This window comes from Pinus tabuliformis, chromosome Q (assembly GCF_031772625.1).
Source record: "Pinus tabuliformis cultivar Carrire ecotype Pingquan chromosome Q, CPIR1, whole genome shotgun sequence".
NCBI lineage: Eukaryota > Viridiplantae > Streptophyta > Pinopsida > Pinales > Pinaceae > Pinus > Pinus tabuliformis.
In genome coordinates this window covers 686,382,215-686,403,731 of record NC_142296.1, presented here as the reverse complement: position 1 = coordinate 686,403,731, position 21,517 = coordinate 686,382,215, and positions in this window count along the sequence as shown.

Below are 21,517 nucleotides of genomic sequence, written 5' to 3'. Positions count from 1 at the left end.
GCTCGTCCCTCATCGCCCTCTGAAGGTCATATCGATGTTACACCCTCAACTAGTAGTGGTAAGAAGAAAGGGAAGATTAGATTCCCCTGTAGGTTATGTGAAGGAGACCATCTCCTTCACCTTTTTCCTCTCATGGATAAAGCTTTCGCCATTTTGGAAAATCTTACATCTCCTTCACCCCAACTTCTAGTTGGTTATCAGCGACTCTCTTCTGACCCTCTCTCGGTTGACAAAGAGTTTGACTTGGACTCATCTCTTCCCCACCCTAATCTTCTTGAGCTTGACTGTGTTATGTCTGTTCCCGACCAAGCATTGGTCGATGAGAGTGACGACGTGGTTTTGCCACCAGTTGTTCACTCTGTTCCTGAAGAGCATAATGATCATACTGCTCATGTTCTTCTCGTTTTGTCATATTCTCATTAATAAAAGGATGACCCTCCTATCCCTGCTACTTCGAAGAGCTCTTCTTCGATTCCTATAGAACATGGGGGCAGTCATATGATACCCCCAACAAGTACTTCTATCGTTTCCTTCAACTGGAGTCACTTGACCGCTTTCCACCTCCCATCTTATGTGCCTTTCCAAATCACCATGCACGCCTATAATAAGGTAGTACCTAGCACTTTATTGGATGAGGGTGCGTCAGTTAGCCTCATGCCTTCCACTACTTGGCAAGCTTTGGGCTCCCCACAGCTTGTGCATGTCACCCAGAATCTGTTGGCTTTCGACGGAGGAACTAGTCAACCTTTGGGGATCCTTCTAAAGCTCCTGGTTACTTTGGGAGGAAAAACCATCTATATAGATGTGATGGTCATCCAAGGTGCATTGGATTTCAGTCTTCTCCTTGGCCATGACTATATTTACGTCATGGGGGCTCTTGTTTCTTCACTTTTCCATGTGGTTTGTTTTCCACATGACGAAAGAATTATGACTATAGATCAATTGTCATTATTTGGTCACCAGGTACCTCTTGTACAACCATCATCCCCTATTATTTCTTATTTTCCAGTAGTACCTTCATCACCACAGGTCAATTATGTGGTTAACCATTCTGTCTCCGTAAATGTTGATGATCATACAGATGATCTCGTACATCATGTACTGGGGGCATTAGAACCTGATCTGTCGTTGGTGCCCAATGACATGTATTCCTCCTGGATCATGGTTCTTCCCTCCAATGAAGACCTTTTGGGAGTCATGTTCTCGTGTGGCCCATGAAACAAGGAATATCAAGGATAGTTCATGATCTTCTGTCAACCTCGTTAAAAAAGAAAACAAGGGTACTGAGGATAGTTTGTTCCTATGTCAACCTCGTTAAAAAATGAAACAAGGGATATGGAGCATAGTTCTTGATCTTGTGTCAAGCTCATTAAAAAATGAATCAAGGAGTTTTGAAGAAAGTTCTTGCTCTTGTGTTAACCTCGTCTACAAATGAAACAAGAGGCCCGAGGAGAGTTCTTGATCTCATGTCAACCTCGTCTAAAAATGAAACGTATGTATCGACGATGGTTCGTTTCTTGTGTCAACCTCGTTCACAAATGAAACAAGGGTTACGAGGATGTTTCTTTCACTGTGTCAACCTCGTTAAAAATGAAACAACTCCCTTTTTTCAATCGAGTCTTTGATTGCAATCTTGTCCCATCCCAGTCGAGTCTTTCTTGGATATCGTAATTGAACCTTCATTACATCCACTTTGTTGAATGCAATCAAGCTTGGGGGCCATGTACCTCGATTGGATTATTATGTTGGGGGAATGTGAATCGAATTCAAGCATAGCTTTTCGTTTCAAGCTTGTGTAAACAATGAAATCAAATCCTAGCATAGTTCTCCATGGTTCGAGCTCATGCAAAAATGAACCTGTGCACTGATGTAGCTTTTGTGGTTTGGTGTGTCAAGTGATTTCTTTCTTATTGTGTCTTTTGTATTTTATGCAGACGTTAAGTATATTGACTGATGCATTAGTGAATTATGCATTAAACAAACATTTGGGCAATTATAAATCATAGACAAACATATGGACATAATAAGCAGAGATAGTCAAACATAGATAGATCCATATCATGTGTTGGGCACCATGACACTCAAAAAATATATATGTATATGTCCAAAAAATATATGTATGTTCAAGTTACGTCACGAGACACATGTCGCTCAAAATTTGTAGAAAACAAAACCTAGAAGTCTACTATGGATGATGCTCCATATAGCAGACTGCTACACGGACCACTCATCTAAGCAAATGGTGTACCCTATTCGACACACCCACGGTGTGTCATTGGTATTGTCTAGGGATCTTCTCGAAACCTCTGTAATCTAGGATCCCCTCAGTTAAGCCCTTTAGGTTTTGGGCTATCTCCTCCTCAGCATCTCCACCCAGAGGTGGTAGGTCGATCTCTCTGGCAGCCCTCTGGGTAGTAGGAGTGAGACCTACAGGTCTCTCAGGTCCAACATTTGCGAAGAATTGAACATAATGATCAGGGAATGTATATTTAAAATCCAAAAATAGAAAAAACAAATTACAAAAGATTTTCGTTCAAGATGAGTATTTTACCTCTCTCATCCTACTGTTCTCTAAGAGGAAGTAGCATGTCTGGGTTGCCCCTGAAGTCCATCCTTGCGTATGGCCAATCCTCGACCACCACCTACTGACGATGTAGCCACTCCATAAATTCGGGACCCCATGACACTGGCTAGCCGTCGCCTCCTCGCGACATCACAAGAGCCCACCGAGTTATTCGAGTCTCTCGTGGTCCTGGCCACCCCACTCGCATGTCTTGTAACTGAAGGATAGGTACCCACTCTAGCATGAGCAGTATCAAGATTGAACCATACCCAAATTTCTTTGTCTCACCTCTCTGGCATTTGGTCAACTGCCTCTTCATGTTCAGAGACACGGCCTCTGCCCAGTCAAACATAGTAGGATTGAGACAGTCTAAGGCCAACCGTAGTTGAGTTTTGGTTACCTCGTGCTAGGCTTGGGAACCAGCCTCCCTCGTGATGGTGAATAACAACACTCACAATGACAGATCATTCACCGTGGGTATCTGTAACTTACCACTAGTGGATGATTTTCATGCCCCTGGGCACACTCATGCGATGAGCATATCTAACAAATCTCCAGTGATTCACACACTACCCATGCGGGGTCTCTCTGCTCATCATGATAACCTTGTTAGAAAATAGATATCTATGGCATCAAAGTCAACCTCTTGCCCATGGATGATGAATTTCCCCTCCGTTGGGTTCCACGATTGAATTAAGTATTCTAGGAGATCTAGTTGCACTCTCAATAGCGGTGTTAAGAAGAATTTTAGCAGTCTGCAGTTCTGGAGGACATTCAAACACTGAGGATCAGCTACCCCTCTCATGTAATAATCATCGTGAGCACGTTCTTTCTAGGAGAATGCCATTTTGCAACTGCATGCACAAGCATTCTCTTATTAAAATTCGTTCAACCATTTTCATATGCCAAAGTGGTTTAAAAATGAAGTTTTTGTGTTTTCCACGCTCGTCGCAGCTGTTTCTAAAACAGCTGCAACGGTCTGGTTTGATTAGTTCATAATTTCTTGGATCATCACAGGGGTACATCACTTTCCTGTGACGATCCCGATTTTGGCCCGTTTAGATTTCTCCGTCATCGCAACCCTGAGGGGGAAACCTGCGATGACTGAGGCGGAATTTTTGAACCAAAAATTCCTCCAAAACCCAGCCAAAAATGTGAAATTACGTTTCAAATTGACACAGAAAACAAGAGAAAGGGCAAAGTATTTACCTGGAGGAAGTTTGGGAAGCAATGAACCACCGAAGCTCCGGGAATCGACCACCCAATTTCGCAAGGTACGTGTAGTTTGAAGTTTTTACCACAGTTAAAACAAACACAAAGTGAATTATTTTTTACCATATGCCTTTTTATAGCCCTTTTTCGAAATTTAGGGTTTTGACTATGGTTTTTAGGGTTTTGACTTAGGTTTTTGAACATTAATCGTGTATTCTTGTGGAATGGGTCTTATGCTTGGATTTCTTTGTGCAGTAACAGGTGTTTCGGATGTGGGTAATAATCGATACATGCTCGGTAAATACCGCAAAAGTTTGTCCTGAGTCAACTTTAAGCTCTTTTCTGACTCTTGAAATGTGAAAAGATTGTCGATCCCTTGTTTCGAGTTCATTAATGGTTACGAAACGTCGTGTCCCTAGTAAGTTTTTTACTTTTTCGGGCTGGAGGCACTATTTACGAAAAGTACTCCTTGACTGAAACGGTCAAGCAATTCTCTCGAGTATCATTTTCTATCTTTTCGGGCTTGAGAGACAAAAACATAGGAATAGGGCCCCTTTGGAGTTTTCTTTTCCATGTCTTTTTCAAACTCTCTAAACATGAAAAAGACTTCGAGTTTTACCTATGTCGGACTTGTTAAACCCTGATGACATTGGACTTGTCGCCATGATGAGACCTGAGCTTCTCCTCCCTAGGGCTCGTTAAAATTTCACTAGGTTGGATTTGTCCAAAGGACAAACTTATATTGCAAGCATATGCTATCCCCTTCAAGCTTGTGTTTCAAAAATAATTGGGGTACTCGCCAACAATGGTGGGGGAGAAAATTTGGAAATATTTTGTTGATTACCTACGACAGCTTGTCGCTCTTGAACATCGACACCCTTGTTGTTTTTCGCCGGGTTTGGGACATCCTCACTTTGTCATTGGCCTTCCGGGGTTTGGGTTCTTCATTTTTCCTCATTCCATTCGATCCCTACTATATCTGTATGACATTCGATCCCTTAGTACCAAAATGCTGCCACATTCCAGAGTCGTGTCAGCGATATGTTCAAGATCTTAATCCTTCTGCAGTTTTCACCCTTAAATCCTCCTCTGATTCTCTATTTCACCCAACTACATCTTGTTCCTTTGTCTCACATCATTGATGTGGGAAACATTATGGCCCTCCTGCAACAAATCGCTTCCTGTCGACATCAATTCATTATCCAAGAAATCGATCTAGAGACTCCTTTCAGGTACCTTAGAGATTTCATGCCCTAATGGAAAGTTCTTTGCATTCGATGATAGACTTACATCATTAGTCTTCGATTAGGTGATTCCATAAGTTTTCGACTCCAAATCATTCTTCACACTTTGTGGATTGTACTAGTAGTACCTTGAGAACCATTGACATTACTGGTGGTTTCTCTCACGCTTGTTAATGGTTCACATCATCAACCGATAATCAAGTGATTTTCTAGTATGCTCGACTTCAGCACATCTATTCGCATATTAGAAATTGTACTATGATCGGGTTGGCTTCAAGACCCTAGATTCAGATTACATAAGTTCGGGTTGCATGGATTGGTTCATGATTGCATACATGACTCTTTGATCGGATGGCTGCGACCATACCTGTATTTTTTTATGGTCTTATTGACTGGATGGTTGCGTCCATACCATAGACCAATTCTATCAGTCTTTTGGATGGCTGCGCCCATACCTAGACTACATGTATTCCTTTCACTATTAGAGATGTCAGTTGTACTTGCATCTGTAGGTTCTCCACGATGGTGTTCCAGTTTAGTTATGGTTTCATAAAGCATTTTGCCCCTCCCACTCTCTTGGCCTTCATGCTTTAGGGGGCATTTGTTACACAGTATTTTGTCATCGACCCTGCATCCCCTGATCTCGAGTAGAGTCGGTCTCTGAATGGCATCTGTTTTATGTCATACATGAAAATATGTGTCCATATCTTCCATATCACTCAAGAAGATCAACCATGCTCATTAATCCTGAAGTTGACCCCTTTTTCCTATGTTTCAAGATCGTCGCAAGACATCAATGTTCTGTCTGCGATGATGGACCAAAGTAAACCAGAACCTCATGACACCATGACAAGAGTACATCTGTTCTCTGTGACGGTCAAATTTTAGGGATCATCACAAGACATCAATATCTTTCTTGTGACAATAGCCCTGAATACACTGTTATCTCACGATGTCATCTCTGAGTCTTAGTGTACGCCCCAGATATGGCAAATTAGTTCAAAAAGAATGCTTCTGGGTGGTTTTGGAACTGGTTTTTGGGTCAAGGAAGTTCACCTTTCCTCATTTGAAATGGTGGTTATACCTTTTGAGTAACCTCCCATGAAGACAAGCTTCCTCTCCCTCATTTATGGAGGCTCCTCCTCTTATAAAAACATCCTTCATTGCTATGATTAGCTACTTTTTGTATTAAGCAAATTAGCTAGTTTTGGTATGAGATTGATAGTTTGCAGTGTGAATTGTTGATAGTATAGCAATTGGTTGTGGATTGCCTTATCCTTATATTAGTGCTTTTTGGTGAGAAAGAGATTCATCATCCTTTTTGGGAAACATTTTGAGAGTGAATGCTTGTGGAGACATACTGGCTAGACCCTTCAAGGAAGCTTGCGACATCAAGGCATGGTTGTAAGCTTTACTTTTGCTCATATTTAATACAATCAATGGTTATTTCCTATATCATGTATGAAATATATTTGATAGCTTATGGTTCCTTGACTCTGTAAGCGAATATTTTATTTTTGTTCTCTATTATTTGTTTCGTTGTTCTCTTGTGTTGTTTCAGGTGAATCACTCATCAAGGAGAAGAAAACAATAGCTGGAGCAGTGTAATGAAGACTGCATTGAACACCAAAATAAGGTAGGCTCTTCCAACAATTATTATTTAAGGAATTAGCTGTTGTATTTGTTTTGCTGTGACTAGAACCACTCTAGGGCTAGAGGGGTTGCCTCTATCCGCAGAGGGAACTTTACCTACATCATAGGTGTTGGTGCTTCGATTGTGTTGATGCTATTTGTGGGTCTGCGCTACCCTCCTCTATCTCTGTTTCCATCTCTTGCTCCTACTTAGGCAAAGGCGACTTTTGGCCCTCACACTTTGTTGCTACTGCCTTCCATGCTTCTGCTGCAACCTTCTGCTATTCTATTGTTGTTTGTGCAGTGTCCCACACCTCCTATGGCTTTGCTACTGCTACTTCTTTCGTTCTCTTTCCCACCAACTGTGCCATGCACAGTTTTTCCTCCTCCTTTTTCTGCGCAGGAGACGTTTCCACTGCGAAGATGTCTGGAGCATGTTATTTCAGTGGCCACGTCTCATGTACGTCGAAGATCACATCATCTGTGGACATATATTGTAGTTCGTTCCACTTCTTTGTAGGGTCCTTGCGCGCCCTAAGGTAGATGTGATGAGAGTCTACTTTAAACTCTATGAAACTTTGTAGGCTATTGTAGACAATGGGTGATAACAGTGTTTTGCGGTTAATCCCCGTTCTGATATTCATCTCCATGAACACCCAGAATATTTTACTGTCTTGGATCCAGTGCATGTCTTTAGTGGCCCACAACAAAGCGTAGTTCACAGCCTCCAGGATATACCTTGCAATTGTGGGGAACTAGCTATCCTTAGGAAATTCCCTAGCCACCAACACTATGGATAGCAGAAACCATGCATAGTGGAAGGTTTTCCCTTGTTCCTATGCCTCACAACAATTCTCTAGAAACTCTTTTTACAAATTTTCAGACCAGTTAAACTAGACCCCCCTGTGCATTGTTCGGCAAGTGCAACCACCGGCGTGGGCACCTCAATCCGTGCAACACTTCCGCATGACCTAACCTGCTAGTATCTGAGTCACAACTCTGACTGCCTTTTTGTTGATACTGGAGATCACGTAGCCCCTCTTTTTCTTCTCCATCTTGTATTTCTTTTCCATGGCCTCTGCGATGTCTAAATCACTGCTTTTACCCTCCGAAATGTCTACTGGGTCTTGTCCTTTACAAGGGAGTTGGGTAATTCGATGGATTAGGTGGTCCATGATGGGGATGGGCTCCTCCAACCACAAACACCCACCATGCATTAGGTAGAGCAACAGCCTGATGATGAAGATAGTGGCTGGGGTGCAATGGTAATGTGGCACCTAGAGCAAGTTCAAGAACTATACCTTTTCGACTTCGCGTAAGCACTTGCGTGGATCCAACTCTATGACTCCCGCTGCAGTGTTTTGCTTCGGCTTCATGAGTTGTGTGGTCGCCAAGTGGGAGAATTTCTTGTGGTCACTGAGATCCCTATCTTTGAAATTCAAACTTAGCAGTCGTCCAAGGTGCGTTCCTTCAAAAATGATATCGTTCGGGAGGAGCGGAGTTTGGAGAGAGCTCTTGCTGTCAACGAGGTCCTTGGGCACCTTTGCCTTCCCCTTCCATGGTGGGACATACATGGGCAACCTGGTTGGAGGGTGTGTGGCATCGGTTTCTTCCTCCATGTCTTTGCCCTCATGCTCTTCGATCAGGATGTCCTCAAGATCTTCCTCCTCCTCGTCAGTTTCCAAATTAACCGCTTTCCCTTTTTCATCCATGGTCAATTTAGTTCTTAGCGGGTTACGAGGGGACATGTGCACTAGAATCATGGGCTACTTATCTTTCTTTGGTCTTGGCATGCGAGATGATTTATGTATTTCCGCAACAATCCCGATGCTCTCAGGGGCATCTTCTATGGTCATTGCCTGCGCAACTTCTTTGGCGGTCATTTCTGTGATTTCCCTGGCTTCTTCAGACGTTTCCATCTTGTTCATCCAAAAATATCTCAATTGTTCAATTAGGTGCTCAAACAACACTCTCCATAGGACAAACAGGTCTTGGTTTAGAATACTTGGGGCACATGACAGCTGAATTCGCAAATGACCAAGTGTTGTTTGCTGGGCATCCCTTTGCAATTTATAGCACCTTTTGAATTTGATTTCGACCATTCCCCTAAATCTAGTCCATTAATTCTCTCTTGGTGGAAAATTTTCCCAAATCTTACCCATAAATCTCATCTTAAATGCACGTTGCCTGCTCCATTTGGTCTCAAGTCAAGCATCACATCATGAATAGTGACTGCAACAGTCACTTTCCACCAATATGCATGGTAGCACAGCCACCCTTGTGCGGTTGCGGACCTTGTGACACCTTGCACCTATGCGCAACCCTAACATTGCGCAACTCTCGGGTAGAGTAGTTTATAGTCATGTTCCTCCTTTCAACTGCCTGGAGTGCTAGGACTGTACTTCCTGGAAAAAATCTGCCTTTTATTTTTACTGTCTACGTTGCGCACTTCGCCATCTGCATCATGCCACCATGGGTGATTCCTCTAGTAATATATGGTCCAATCCAAGGCATTAAGTTGATCAAATCTTGGCAGTAGTCCCCAAATTTGTCAATGTAATCGTGCACACCCTATTTTATCACCACAATTTTCTTATCGAGAAAATCCTTCTTTATTTCTTCCTCAAGCTTCTTGACTTCTGCTTCCACCAGAGCACTATTATCCCTTAAATGCACTCTTTCTTTCATGAGTTCTTGGAGCCTAAGATCACCTTGTCAGATTGCTTCCTCAGGTTCCAAATGTTATTCTTCATTCAATTGTGTGATCCCTTCTTTCAAGGCTCCATGAACCATCATATCTACCGGCGCTGCTATGCGCAGACTAGGCATATTATACCCTATTGGGACTACAGCATTTGCTCCATGGTCTAACCTAGAAGGCATCTGTCCTGTCAATTTGTTGCATGTTGTCCTATAAGCCCACAAAACTGCTAGTACGTGCAGGTCCCAATCACTTCATTGCGCATTATATACCCTGTTCAGTGCTTCACACACTTCATTAAAGGCTTTTGCATGGGTAACCTTCTACACACTCATTCTTTCCACACTCCGTCATCCCAACTAGATGGACAGTTTGCACAATTGTCTTATCCACATATGCTTATTAACTGTGTTCCCCAATGCGAAGTCTATGTGCATCCACGTAGGTTGTTTGGCATATTCCTGTACCCACTTGGACAGGTGCATGCACGGACTGTCCCGTCCATCATATTTGTCTGTTAGTCGCATCTAAGGCTTCCCAAAATGTATGCGCATCATTCTCCTACATTAGCACCAGTCCTCAAAGCTTCCTTGGTGCGTACCCCACCACCTCGTAGGCATAGCATGTAGTACCCATTTCAAAGCCTCAAAATGTTACTGTTCCAACACCTCTCTTTCAAATGTGTTCAAGAAAGAATCTACCTCGCTTAACGCATCATAAGTAGGTAGATCCCTCACTTCTGTCGATACGCAGTTCAATGATGTTGCCATCATATTATAGTTTAGCATTGTCACCTCGTACAACTAGTTTTGCCATTGCTCTATTTCCTCATCAGAATCCGATGCATAAGAGCTTCTATGCTCCCATGAGATTTGTCCATCTGCGATGGGATTTATCCAGTCTTTCTCTCGCATGGCTATCTTGTAGATGCAGTCCAAATCATTGTCGCTTTCATAGTCGCACACCGGCTTTGTGTAGCATGATCCTTCTGCAAGGTCCAAAGGTACGACTACATGCAGAGACTTTTTCTCAAAAGTCATCTTGTGCTTCTTCAGATTTATCACCCTGTTCATGTCAATGGCAGAATCAATTCCTGCGAGCGCGGGGTAGGGATTGTTGTCATCAATAATTTATATCACTTCAAATTCTACTAGCACACTTGCTCCTTCAATATCCACAGTGATTCCCTATAATCTACCCATAGGTATGATCTTTTGTTGGTTCGCCATTCATAGCTAGATAGGAGACCATTGGAATTTTGGCCTTCCCATGTGCTCCCATGTCTACTTTCGTAGAATGTTCACGTTCGATCCTAGGTCCAGAATCCCTTGGTCCATCTCATATTCTCCAATCTGTGTGTTCAACCTCATTTCTCTTCTCGTCCTCGTTGTATGCTTTCCAATCTTCCGGACTACGCATGATTCTCCTAGCACGGTCCCAACGCATCTATTAATGAGTTCCTACAATCCCTTTACAACGTTACTATTGCGTAGCAGCTTCATGCATATTTCTAGGAACATCATGAGCATTGATGGGTCCATTTCTGGCTTCAGTCTATATTTTCTTCCTGAAGTGGAGGCATTAGTGAAGCTCTTCCTAGCTTCCATGAAGGTTTCCTTAACGCACTCCAAATCAAACTTTGGTTCTTTCGTCAGAGCCTTGTGAACCCAAGTACTATCTTCAGGTTGTTTGCCTTTATTGTCTCCTATCGTAATCCCACTTTAGAGCACAATGTTCACATTGGGGTCTTCCTCGCGTGGCTCAGACCTCATCATTTGTAGGTTCTGAGTTGGGAGAGGTTGGAGTGCTCCCTTGTCGCGCAGTCTATCTATCAGTGTGGGACAATCTTTCGTCTCATGATGAAACAAGGTACAATATAGACATGACGGACACGTTGGATTCATACAATCACGGGCATAATGTCTTGTCCCCCCACCATTGTAACATATCAGTTGTCTGCAAGCTCTTTTAGGTCCTCCTCCACCTTGACCTCGTCCGCACCCCTGAAATCCGGTTTGCACCACTCCTGCTTTCTAGTCAAGGGGCCATGTTTCAGCCTGAACTTTGCAGGTGGGAGTCCTATCCATCATTAGCTCATAGCTTCTACAGGTGTGCTCATCATGTCCAGTTGATCTACAAAAGTTACAAAACAACTATTGTGAATTCTATGTGTACTTTTGTAACAAATGGCATTTGTCCGTAGCATGCTTTCCTCCTATTTGACAAATTGCACACCACAATGAATGCGCCATGCTAGGTCCTACTTGGGCCTTCAGTCTTAATGGCATCGGTCCTCCTCCTATAATGTAATTCATGAACACTAGGCAATGGTCCGTGTCATGTCCCTAACCCTTGCATTTTATGCACCATACTTCTTCACACACTTTCGGGCGAGCTATTATGTCCTGTTTCAAACTCTGCATCTCAAGGAATAAGTTTTTCAACTACACGTGGATTTGCTGAACTTCCAAGTTAGGATCCTGTATCGGGGTCTCATGCAGCCTCATCGTGATCTCCAAGGCCTCTACCTAAGTTGTCAACCTCTATTGTCACAACGCGTTCCTCAAATGCGGCGTTAGCGATGCTACAAACCATTTGCGGTGCTGTCCATCTGTCAAAGTCATGTTAGCTTCACGAATCCTACACTTCAGTCTCTAAACCAATTCCCAAGGGGTCTCACCTGGTCGCATCATGATCTCCTTGAACCCAATGTTGACTATGCCTTTGAATTCAGCCTACTAAATTCTCTGTTTAGCACAATTTGGATATCCGCAATCCCCGCATTCAGATTGTCATTAGAATGCTTAATATACCAGGTCAATGCATGATCCTGTAGAGTGCTAACCAGCATCGCTTTCTTTATATTTTCATCTATAACTCCCTACACTTCCCATACAGCCTTTATCATGAACCAAAACTGGTCTGGACCTTCATTTCCTACTCCTTTGAACACCGGCAATTTTATCGCGCTTTCCATATTGACTCGCGGTGGTGGCGGAGGTGGTATAGGAAGAGATGGGGATGAAGGTAGTGAAGCTGGTGGTGGTGTGGGCGGGGGTGGTATGCACAGAATCCTCTATCTTATCAAATTGATCGCACTTCTCGGTGAGACTTTCACGAGTTCTTCCTCTTCCCTTAGCGGAGGTGAAATCAAAGGGCTATTCTCGAGTCCCTTACTTCCTTCGTTTCTGTAGGTTTTCCCACTTCATGTAGTTCCAGACATCAAGGTAATTGCATAACCCTTTTTTCACACAATAACATTTTAATCCAAGTATTCAAAGACTTTACTTACCTTAGGGTCCTTTGAGAAAGTGTCGCTTTGCCTTGCTATAGCTGACTAAAGTATATAACGTGAACTCAGTAATGAATCTTCCTATAATCCGATAGATCCAGTGATCAATAGTGCACGTGATCTTATCCTTTGATACTTCTAATCTACGTACCAAATCTGGGGTCCACACAATAGGATTGTCAAGTTTCCACCTTCCTTGGCTATCTTCTAGCTTCGTGATCCACTCGTACAACTAAGTAGGGAAAGATGTGAAGAAAATTTCATAGATATTCATATACAGGTAGCAGTCTAACCACTTTTCCTTGGATAGTCATGGATTCATGTTCCCTTGTGCCACAAAATTGTGAATTCTCCTGTCCAACCAACCTTGTGAAGCAGGTAAGTTCCCTCTGCGGACAGAGGCAACCCCTCTAGCTCTAGACTGGGTCTAGTCACAACAAGAACAATATCAAAGAAAATTCCCTTAGATAGTTAATGTCATGAAGGCCTACCTTCAAATCCTTATTTGATGAAGTTCTTGTTGTGTTGCTCCATCTCTCTTCTAATCGCTTTTTTACTTGAAACAACATATAGAGAACAACCACAAACATAATAGAATACAACAAAACTGATCCACTTAAAGGGTCAAGTAACTTCAAGCTATCAATATGCAATTTTGATATAAGATATAGAAAATAAACCATTGATTTGTATTAATATGAACTGAAGTAAAACTTACAACCATGCCTTGATGTTTTAGGTATCCTTGAAGGGTCCTGTCAGCATGTCTCCACAAGCGTTCACTCATGAATTTTCTCCCAAGAGGATGAACAACTCTCTCTCCTACCCAAAAGGCAAAATTATGATGCTAGAACACTCATACAATCAAGCCAAATCCACACAAAACTATCCCAGGCTAAGCTACATTAGAAGCTACTTACAAAACTCCACTCAAACTCTCTAACTAGTAGATCTCAGCTATGAAGGAGGTATTTATAGGAGGAGGTGCCTCCATAAAAGATGGGAGAAAGAGCTTATCCCTTTGGGAGGTTACACAAAGGGTGGAACAACCATCCCAAAGGAGAGAGCTGAGCTCATCTGATCCAACAATCAACCCTAGGACCGCCACTCAGAAGCTTCGACAATTTGTTAAAAACAAACTTGACAAAAGTATCTCGTCACGAATGAAACACAGGGACGGGGCGATGACGTCGCTAGGCTTAGTTCAATCTTGACCATCTTCACGAGTGGAATAATTGATGACCCATGACGACCCAAAAAAAGATGTTAAAAAGGGTCTAATCTAGGAGTAATGAACTAAGGTATTCTTCCTGATATGACAAGGAAGACACTGACACATATTTTGCAACATGACACAAAGCAGATGTCAATAACATGGACTGGCAGTATCTAGGATTAGGGAATGCGGGGTCGGTGACAAAATACTGTGTAACAGATTCCCCCTAAAGCATGAAGGCCAAGAGAGTGGGAGGGGTGAAATGCTTTACGAATCCATAAATGAAACAAATTACCATCGCGAAGGACCTACAAATGCAAGTACAACTGATATCTCCAATACATAAGTACATAGTGAAAGGAAATACATGTGCATAAGACATGGGTGCAGCCATCCATAAGATAAACATAAATGATCTGCGGTATGGATGTAGCCATCCAATCAGAAGGACCATATGAAAGACTCAGGTATGGTCGCATCCATCCAATGAAAAGAGTCATGTATACAATCATGAACCAATCTGCGCAACCTAGACTTCTGTGATCAGAGCCCAGGGTATTGAATCCCAACCCAATCTAGGTACAAATTCTAATATGCGAATAGATGTGCTAAAGTCGATCATACTAGAAAATTGCTTGATTACCGGGCAATGTTGTAAACCGTTAACAAGCGTGAGAGAGGCCACTAGTAATTTCAATGGTTCTCAAGGTACTGCTAGTACAATCCATGAAGTGTGAAGAATGATCTAAAGTCAAACACCTATGAAATCACCCAATCAAAGTCCAATAATGAAAGCTTCTCGTTAAATGCGAATAACTTGCCATTAAAGCATGCAAGCTCCAAGGTACCAGAAATGAGTCTCGAGATCAACTTCCTGGATAATGAGCTGAAGTTGACAGGAAGAAATCAGTGGAAGGAGGCCCATAATGTTTCCCACATCATCACCATGAGACAAAGGAACAAGATGAATGTGGATGAGACATAGAATATGAGGAAGGTGTGTAAGGATACAAAATACATAAGGATTAAGCTCTTGAACATATCGGCAACATGACTACAGAGTTTGGAAACATTTTGGACCAAGGGATCAAAGTTCATGATGATGCAGCAAGGATCAGATGGAATGGGGCAAAATGAATAACTCAAAACCTAGAAGGCCAATGATAAAGTGAGGATATCCCAACCTGTTGATGCCTCGAAAATCGCTGCAACAACATTGGGGATAACCACCCGGTCCGGACCTTAGTATAGCTCCTTTTCCGTTTGGAATAGTGGCTCCGACTGGGGATAATGGGACCAGTTTCCCAAAAGTGGATAAACGGGATGAATGGATGATTTATAAACTAAACTAGCGGTGAGCGAATAACTAAAACTATTAATAAGAATAGTAAACTATGATCTATCTCGGGAACTTATTGAGCTTTAAAGTGCAGCGCTTGATGATCCGTGTCTATAAACAGGCATATAGATGACTCCATTTAACAGACATGGACATTATTTCATTCATGATTACTATGCTTAAATAGTTAAGCAAAGCGATTAAAGCGATATTACCACACTTATCATTTATATCATTGATATATACATGATTAAAAAGAAAGGCACATCATAAAACATCCAACAGTGGAATGAATATAGATCTGTTGTTACAGCGCATGCATATAATCAATAATAACAAGAATAATCACATAACAATTCATATGAAAGGAATGAATTCAGACATAGATAGAAATACCATATGAGCTGCTTGACACTCCCAATATCAATCGCTACTTGTAATTCTTCCTTCAACGCAGAAACATTCTCAACAAAGACAATAGTGCACAATTGCATAAAAAACTTCTTTGTTGAATTAAGAACAACTGGTCCACTTTCATAAAAGAATATTGACTGAAGCACAATAGTGCAAACTTCAGTCTTTAAGTCTGGTACAAAACTTTACGACCCTTTCCAAAACAATGAAAGGGTCGATAAATACTAAATTAATCTAAATATCTAATAAACTGAAATCCTACTAAATCGGTATCAATAAATCTTGATCCTATTTTCCTCAGCGAAATGGCAATCGGCGGCATGATTCATCAAGTAGGCTGCTTGCCTTTAAATCTGAGCTGACTTATCGCAAGCATTGGCTCTACTTCAGGAGGTTTGTTGAGGCGCGAACTGAGCTGGGCGGCATAGGTGGCATCCTGAATATCAGGAATCATATACCCGATCGCATCTGTTAGGCACTTAAGGGCGGCTCTTTGTGTATGCGGCTTTACCAGGAAGAACCAATATGTGTCCCAGGTTAAACTGTTAATCCCAGCGATTAATCTCCCCTTTTCCTCTAAATCAGGATAACATGATTGCTCCAATGTGTTCGTTGTTGTCAACTTTCCTGGTGTGCATTGGGAGATCATGTTTGATAAGTAGAGAGTGTTATTAACTAACTCAACTAAATTGCTAGAAGTTGATTTACATCTTGAAGCTGCTCTCTCTGCTTTCATTAACTGGGACTGCCATTCTGTGAAGAGTATATCTTTATGTGGTTCTAGGATCCTGGGCAAATTCGCCGCTTGTCCTTGATCAGAATCTTGCCAGTCAAGAAATGCAGCTATGGTTTCTTCGGCTTGATCCAATTCAGTTCTGGCCTTTTCTACTTGCTTATTTATGGATGCCGTTAACTCACACAGTGGCTCTGCCTGGGCGATTTGTTGACACAGAAGCTTAATTTGGGATATTAATGTCGTGTTTATTTGTAATGCTTCTGCCCTAAATTCAGCCACTTGTGGAACGCCCTTTGTTTTCTCGAGCTGTGATGATAATTGAGCAATTTGCTCATCTTTTGTTTTCATCATTTGCTCGTTCGCTACCTTCAATTGTGCCAATGCCTCTGATAATTCTTTCTATTTCTGGATCGCGCTTTGGTCGATCCTTTGCTTTTCTGCCTGCAATTGTTGAGTTAGTTGACTGTTCACTTACTGTTGTGTCAACAATTGCTGCTCTGCCTGCTCTGCTTTCTGCTTTGTCTCAGCTAACTCTGCCTGTAATGAGAAAATCTCTTGATCCTTGGTTTTCAGTAGAAGACTTACCTCTGACGCCTTATCAATTGTTGCTACTGAATAGGCTCCCGCATACTGCGACAGTTTTGTCAGGTCATCGGAGGGGTCAAATTCCTCCTTCCAAACCACATTGCTCATAACATTTTGCTCTGGGAAAAGGGAAGGTTGATCAGTCCTTCTTCTTTTCCTTTGTCGTTTCACCACTGCTTTATGCCTCGGGCTGTAGAAAACATCCAGGGGAGGAATATCTTCTACCTGGAGAATGATTTGGTCGGAGGGGTCCTTTGGTATTATCTCAACGTCTTTAGAAATGGGTGGGCCGCTGGTTCCACTCAGAACCTGTGATGAAGTGATTTCCGGTGTGTCCGTTGTCTTGGAAGTGTCTGTATCTTTTGAACATTCCAACCCACTGATGATGGAATCAAATTGCTTCCATTCTTGGAGCAATTTAGGGTCAATATGAGTATCTATATTGACATCAATGGTGGTTTGTTTTTGCTTTTCGGCTTGGGACTCCTTCCGCACTTTTTCCTGTTCTCTCTTCTGCTGTTCCTCTTGTTCTTTCTTTTGCCTTTCCTCATGCTCTTTTCTCTGTTTTTCCTCCTGCGCTCTCTTCTGCTTTTCCTCTTGTTCTTTCTTTTGCCTTTCCTCATGCTCTTTTCTCTGTTTTTCCTCCTGCGCTCTCTTCTGCTTTTCCTCTTTTTCTTTTCTCTGCCTTTCTTCTTGTTCTCTCCTCTGCTTTTCCTCTTGTTCCTTCTTATGATCCTTTGTTATAACCGGAAGTTCCTTTAACTGTTGCCGATCAGGCTCGCTTGATGATGTCGTTGGGGTTGTCGCTAGTAAATCTAGAGGCAGAGTTTGCAACCTCTGTTCTCTAAGTTTATTAAATTCCATCAACCCTTCATCATTATATTTCACTTTAGCGAATGCTTTAACCTGATTTATTGTCTCAGCTGAAGAGAACAGGTCGTCAAACATATCTTCTTTATGGTCAAATCTTGTCAATTTGGCCTGTTCTAGTGCAGTATAGGCAACTTTGTTTGGATCAAACTGCCTATTTGGGAGAGTCGCCAGAGTTAAGGATTGAATCTTTGTAGCTTCCTTTTCTGCATGTTTGAGGTCATGCAAGGTATATACACCGCATCTCAAAGGAAAAGAGGGCCAGCCTTGCTTCTTATTTTTCTTGAGCGTTTGTGTAACACTCTCAGCAATGATTTGGTAAGAAATTTCCCTCGCCAGTAGTTTATCCGGTATGTATAAAGGGAGGACATGAGGTCTGGCTTGGCTACCGAAAACTCTTATGTAGGTAAATCTTTCCTCTCCAAACCATCTACCTATTGCGGTTAAATCAATTCCGGCTTGATAAGAAATCTTGGGAGCAGGTTTATCGAAAATGGAATAATAAATAGGCAACATAAAGCCATTACAGACTTGGTATAGATGATGTTTATAAGAAGATTTCCACAATTTCTGATGATATATATGAATAGGCGTGGGGTCTTGTGCAGTACACCTCCAGCCGAGTACGGGGAATTTAGAGTTAAAACACAGGGTATCTAGAATATAGGCACTGTAGTAGAATGGGGGAATTACCCTTTCAGAAATACGGGTCTTGCTTCTAAACTCAAGCACAGCTGTTGCTAATTTGTCTGAGAGGATAGTGGCCCAATCCATAATTACACTGTTGCATGCTGCTTCCATTAGGGGAACCATTTCTATGGTAAAATTAGCAGAGTCATGCAATCCCCACAATCTACACATCATTATTCCAGCATAGCAATAAGGAGAGGCCAGGGAATCAACTGAGTACTTACCAGACGACTCATGTTTGTGCTTGGCAGGATTTTGTCTCCAATCTCGGATGGGTTCGGATTCAAATTCATTTTCGTTTGCGAATTTCTCCAGGAACGCCTTATTATATATCTTCTCTGGCTTGGGCAAATGATACATTTGCCTTAGATCATCCGCCCTGAATGACCCGAAAATTCTCCCGTCTCTGGTGCTGAAGGTTCTATCCAGGATTGGGATTTCTTCAATCATCCACCGCACTACGTCTGTGTATGGGAGAATTTGCTCCTTAGCTGCTATCCCGTGAAGGAAAGAGTCGGCTAAGTCCTTGAGAGTACCCTCAGATTTCCGAGTTAAATCCACAGTAGCTTCTACTGTTGTCACTACTGGTTCTTTGGCTTCAATCAGGTTGTAGGTACCTTGCCAAGTAACTCTGACGAGACCCGTACATGTAGTATTAGATATCAATCCCTTCTTTTTGTCCACGACAGCTTGTCCTGCAGCTGGTGTAGCGGAAGCGCCTGTGGTCTTCTTGGATTTCTTCCCCATTTTGCTTGAGCTTTCTCCTTTGGATGAATTCTGCACAGAGGCGAAAATAAACGTAACATAGAGATATGCCAATGAAAATCCAATATGGGAAAGATATATTGATCAAAGCGTGCTGAGAGATTAACTCTAAAAATGGCCGTGGATACAATCCATGGGAAGATCTTACAATTACATTAAATGGCCGTTTAAAACCTGCCACCCCTTAAATGCCCATTATACCATTATTCGGCCGAATGACCCGTTTAAGCGTGCTATGGATGTTTTGGCGGTTGGGCGTAGGTGCATCATCGCTTAGCAGATTAAGCTTTAAATATGATTTGATCATAATATCCCTCCATTTAACGGCTTTTTTTGAAATCCGCGCTATATCATAATCGGGCGTCGGGAACACTTAAATCCTTATGTTGACAATTTTGAAACCCCGATCGCCGATAGCGATATCACATCGCATCGGGAGAATTGGTATTATATAAACATATGGATAGCATACCACCGATCGCCGATAGCGAAATCGCATCGCATTGGGGTGAATGGGCATAACAATGTGCATAGATAGTGTATCGCCGATTGCCGATTGCGATATCGCATCGCATCGGGGGTATGACCTGGGCGCCTTATTATTGTGCATAGGATATTGCCGATTGCCGATTGCGATATCCCATCGCATCGGGGTAAAAGGCTTGGGGTGCTTTAAGACTGCGTATAGAGTATCGCCGATAGCCGATAGCGATATCGCATCGGCGGGAACCCATATGTCACTTATTTGTGTTTTCTATGTCATTGCGATATGCGATCTTGCGATCGCTTTATCGCGATGATAAAAGATTGTTTTATTTGATCAAAATGGGTTTTTCAAAAGGTTTTATATAATGTCTTCATTTGGTTTTCGGACCTTTTTCAAATAATGCAATATTGATACCAATTAACTTCTAAAGGGACCCATTTCATATGATAATTTTTAAAATATAAATGATATGAAAGGGGGGTTGTTGTAGGGCACAACAATTGGCGATTCGCTGGAAGAACCAGTTATCTTTGAAAAGCATAGAAATACTTAAACTTTTGCAAAATAGAGTTCTAATCAAAGGGGAAAATTCTAATATAACTAGGTATATATGCATTCCAAGTAAAATGAATCTATTTTTGCTAATTTCCTCTCTTTTTTTTTAAGAAAATAGATACATTCTAAGTTTTAAATAGGCCTTTATTGGTTTATGAATGATAAAACAGAAAACTTTTCCAAATCAGCTTTTATAGTGAACTCTTCTGTCATAGGTAGAGCATCTGCTGCCAGCAAACGTTTATAGTTTCGACAGGGATACCTTTTAACCATGCTATTGTCCATTGTTCCATCCAATTAAGAGTGTGATTAACAGAATGAATTCAAAACATGTTTTCATATTTTGTATTTCATTTCCTTTTTCTGTTATTGATAAAATAAAAAGCCACTGTCCTGGTTTGGTGGCCAGCTATTGACAATGCCATTCACTGGTAGTAATCTAACCGAACAAGCTGGCTCGTGATGAGACCCCTTGTCTTATAATTTTAAGCCATTACCCTGTTTTGGTATGCAGTATTGGTAATGTTGGTTAAACTATTTCCCTATGAACATGGTAAGCAGGCTTGTAATAAGACCCCTTATCTTTAATATCAGATATTTTAGAATTACACTCTGAGTAATCATAAACTTTAGTGAATGGGATGAACAATCTTCTCCTTAAGAGTAAATGGATGACAGGGTAAGAGTTGAAGATGCTGAAATTGGATTAGCTTCTATCTTGATATTGATAACCTTTTGAGACCAATTTGAAAATAGAAAATGATTTACAATACTTTTTTAAACTATGAGAGGAGTTCACAAAACTTGAAATATGGTTTCAGAATACAATGATACCTAATTTCCTAGAAATTATCCCTTTTGGTTAAGAGTTCTATTATTTTAAAAGCAAATATCACACTACTTCTGTAGATCAAATTTTCAAACACAGCATAGGTCAATAGGAGATACCTTACAACATTATTTTCTACAAATCCTACAAACTACAAAACTCTATCAAACTGAAAGGAGAAGGGGTTACCTCCTCAATTAAAGAATCTCTTCAAGATAAGGCCATTAACAGGGAGAGAATCTCTCAACCTTGATAAGTCTTGCAATATAAAGGTCGAATGGCCTATCTTTTCACAGATCTGAAATGGTCCAAGCCACATCTTCTGGAACTTGGCGTGTTTTCCCTTGTCCTCATGGGCTTTGTCCCATTTCAGAACTAAATCACCGA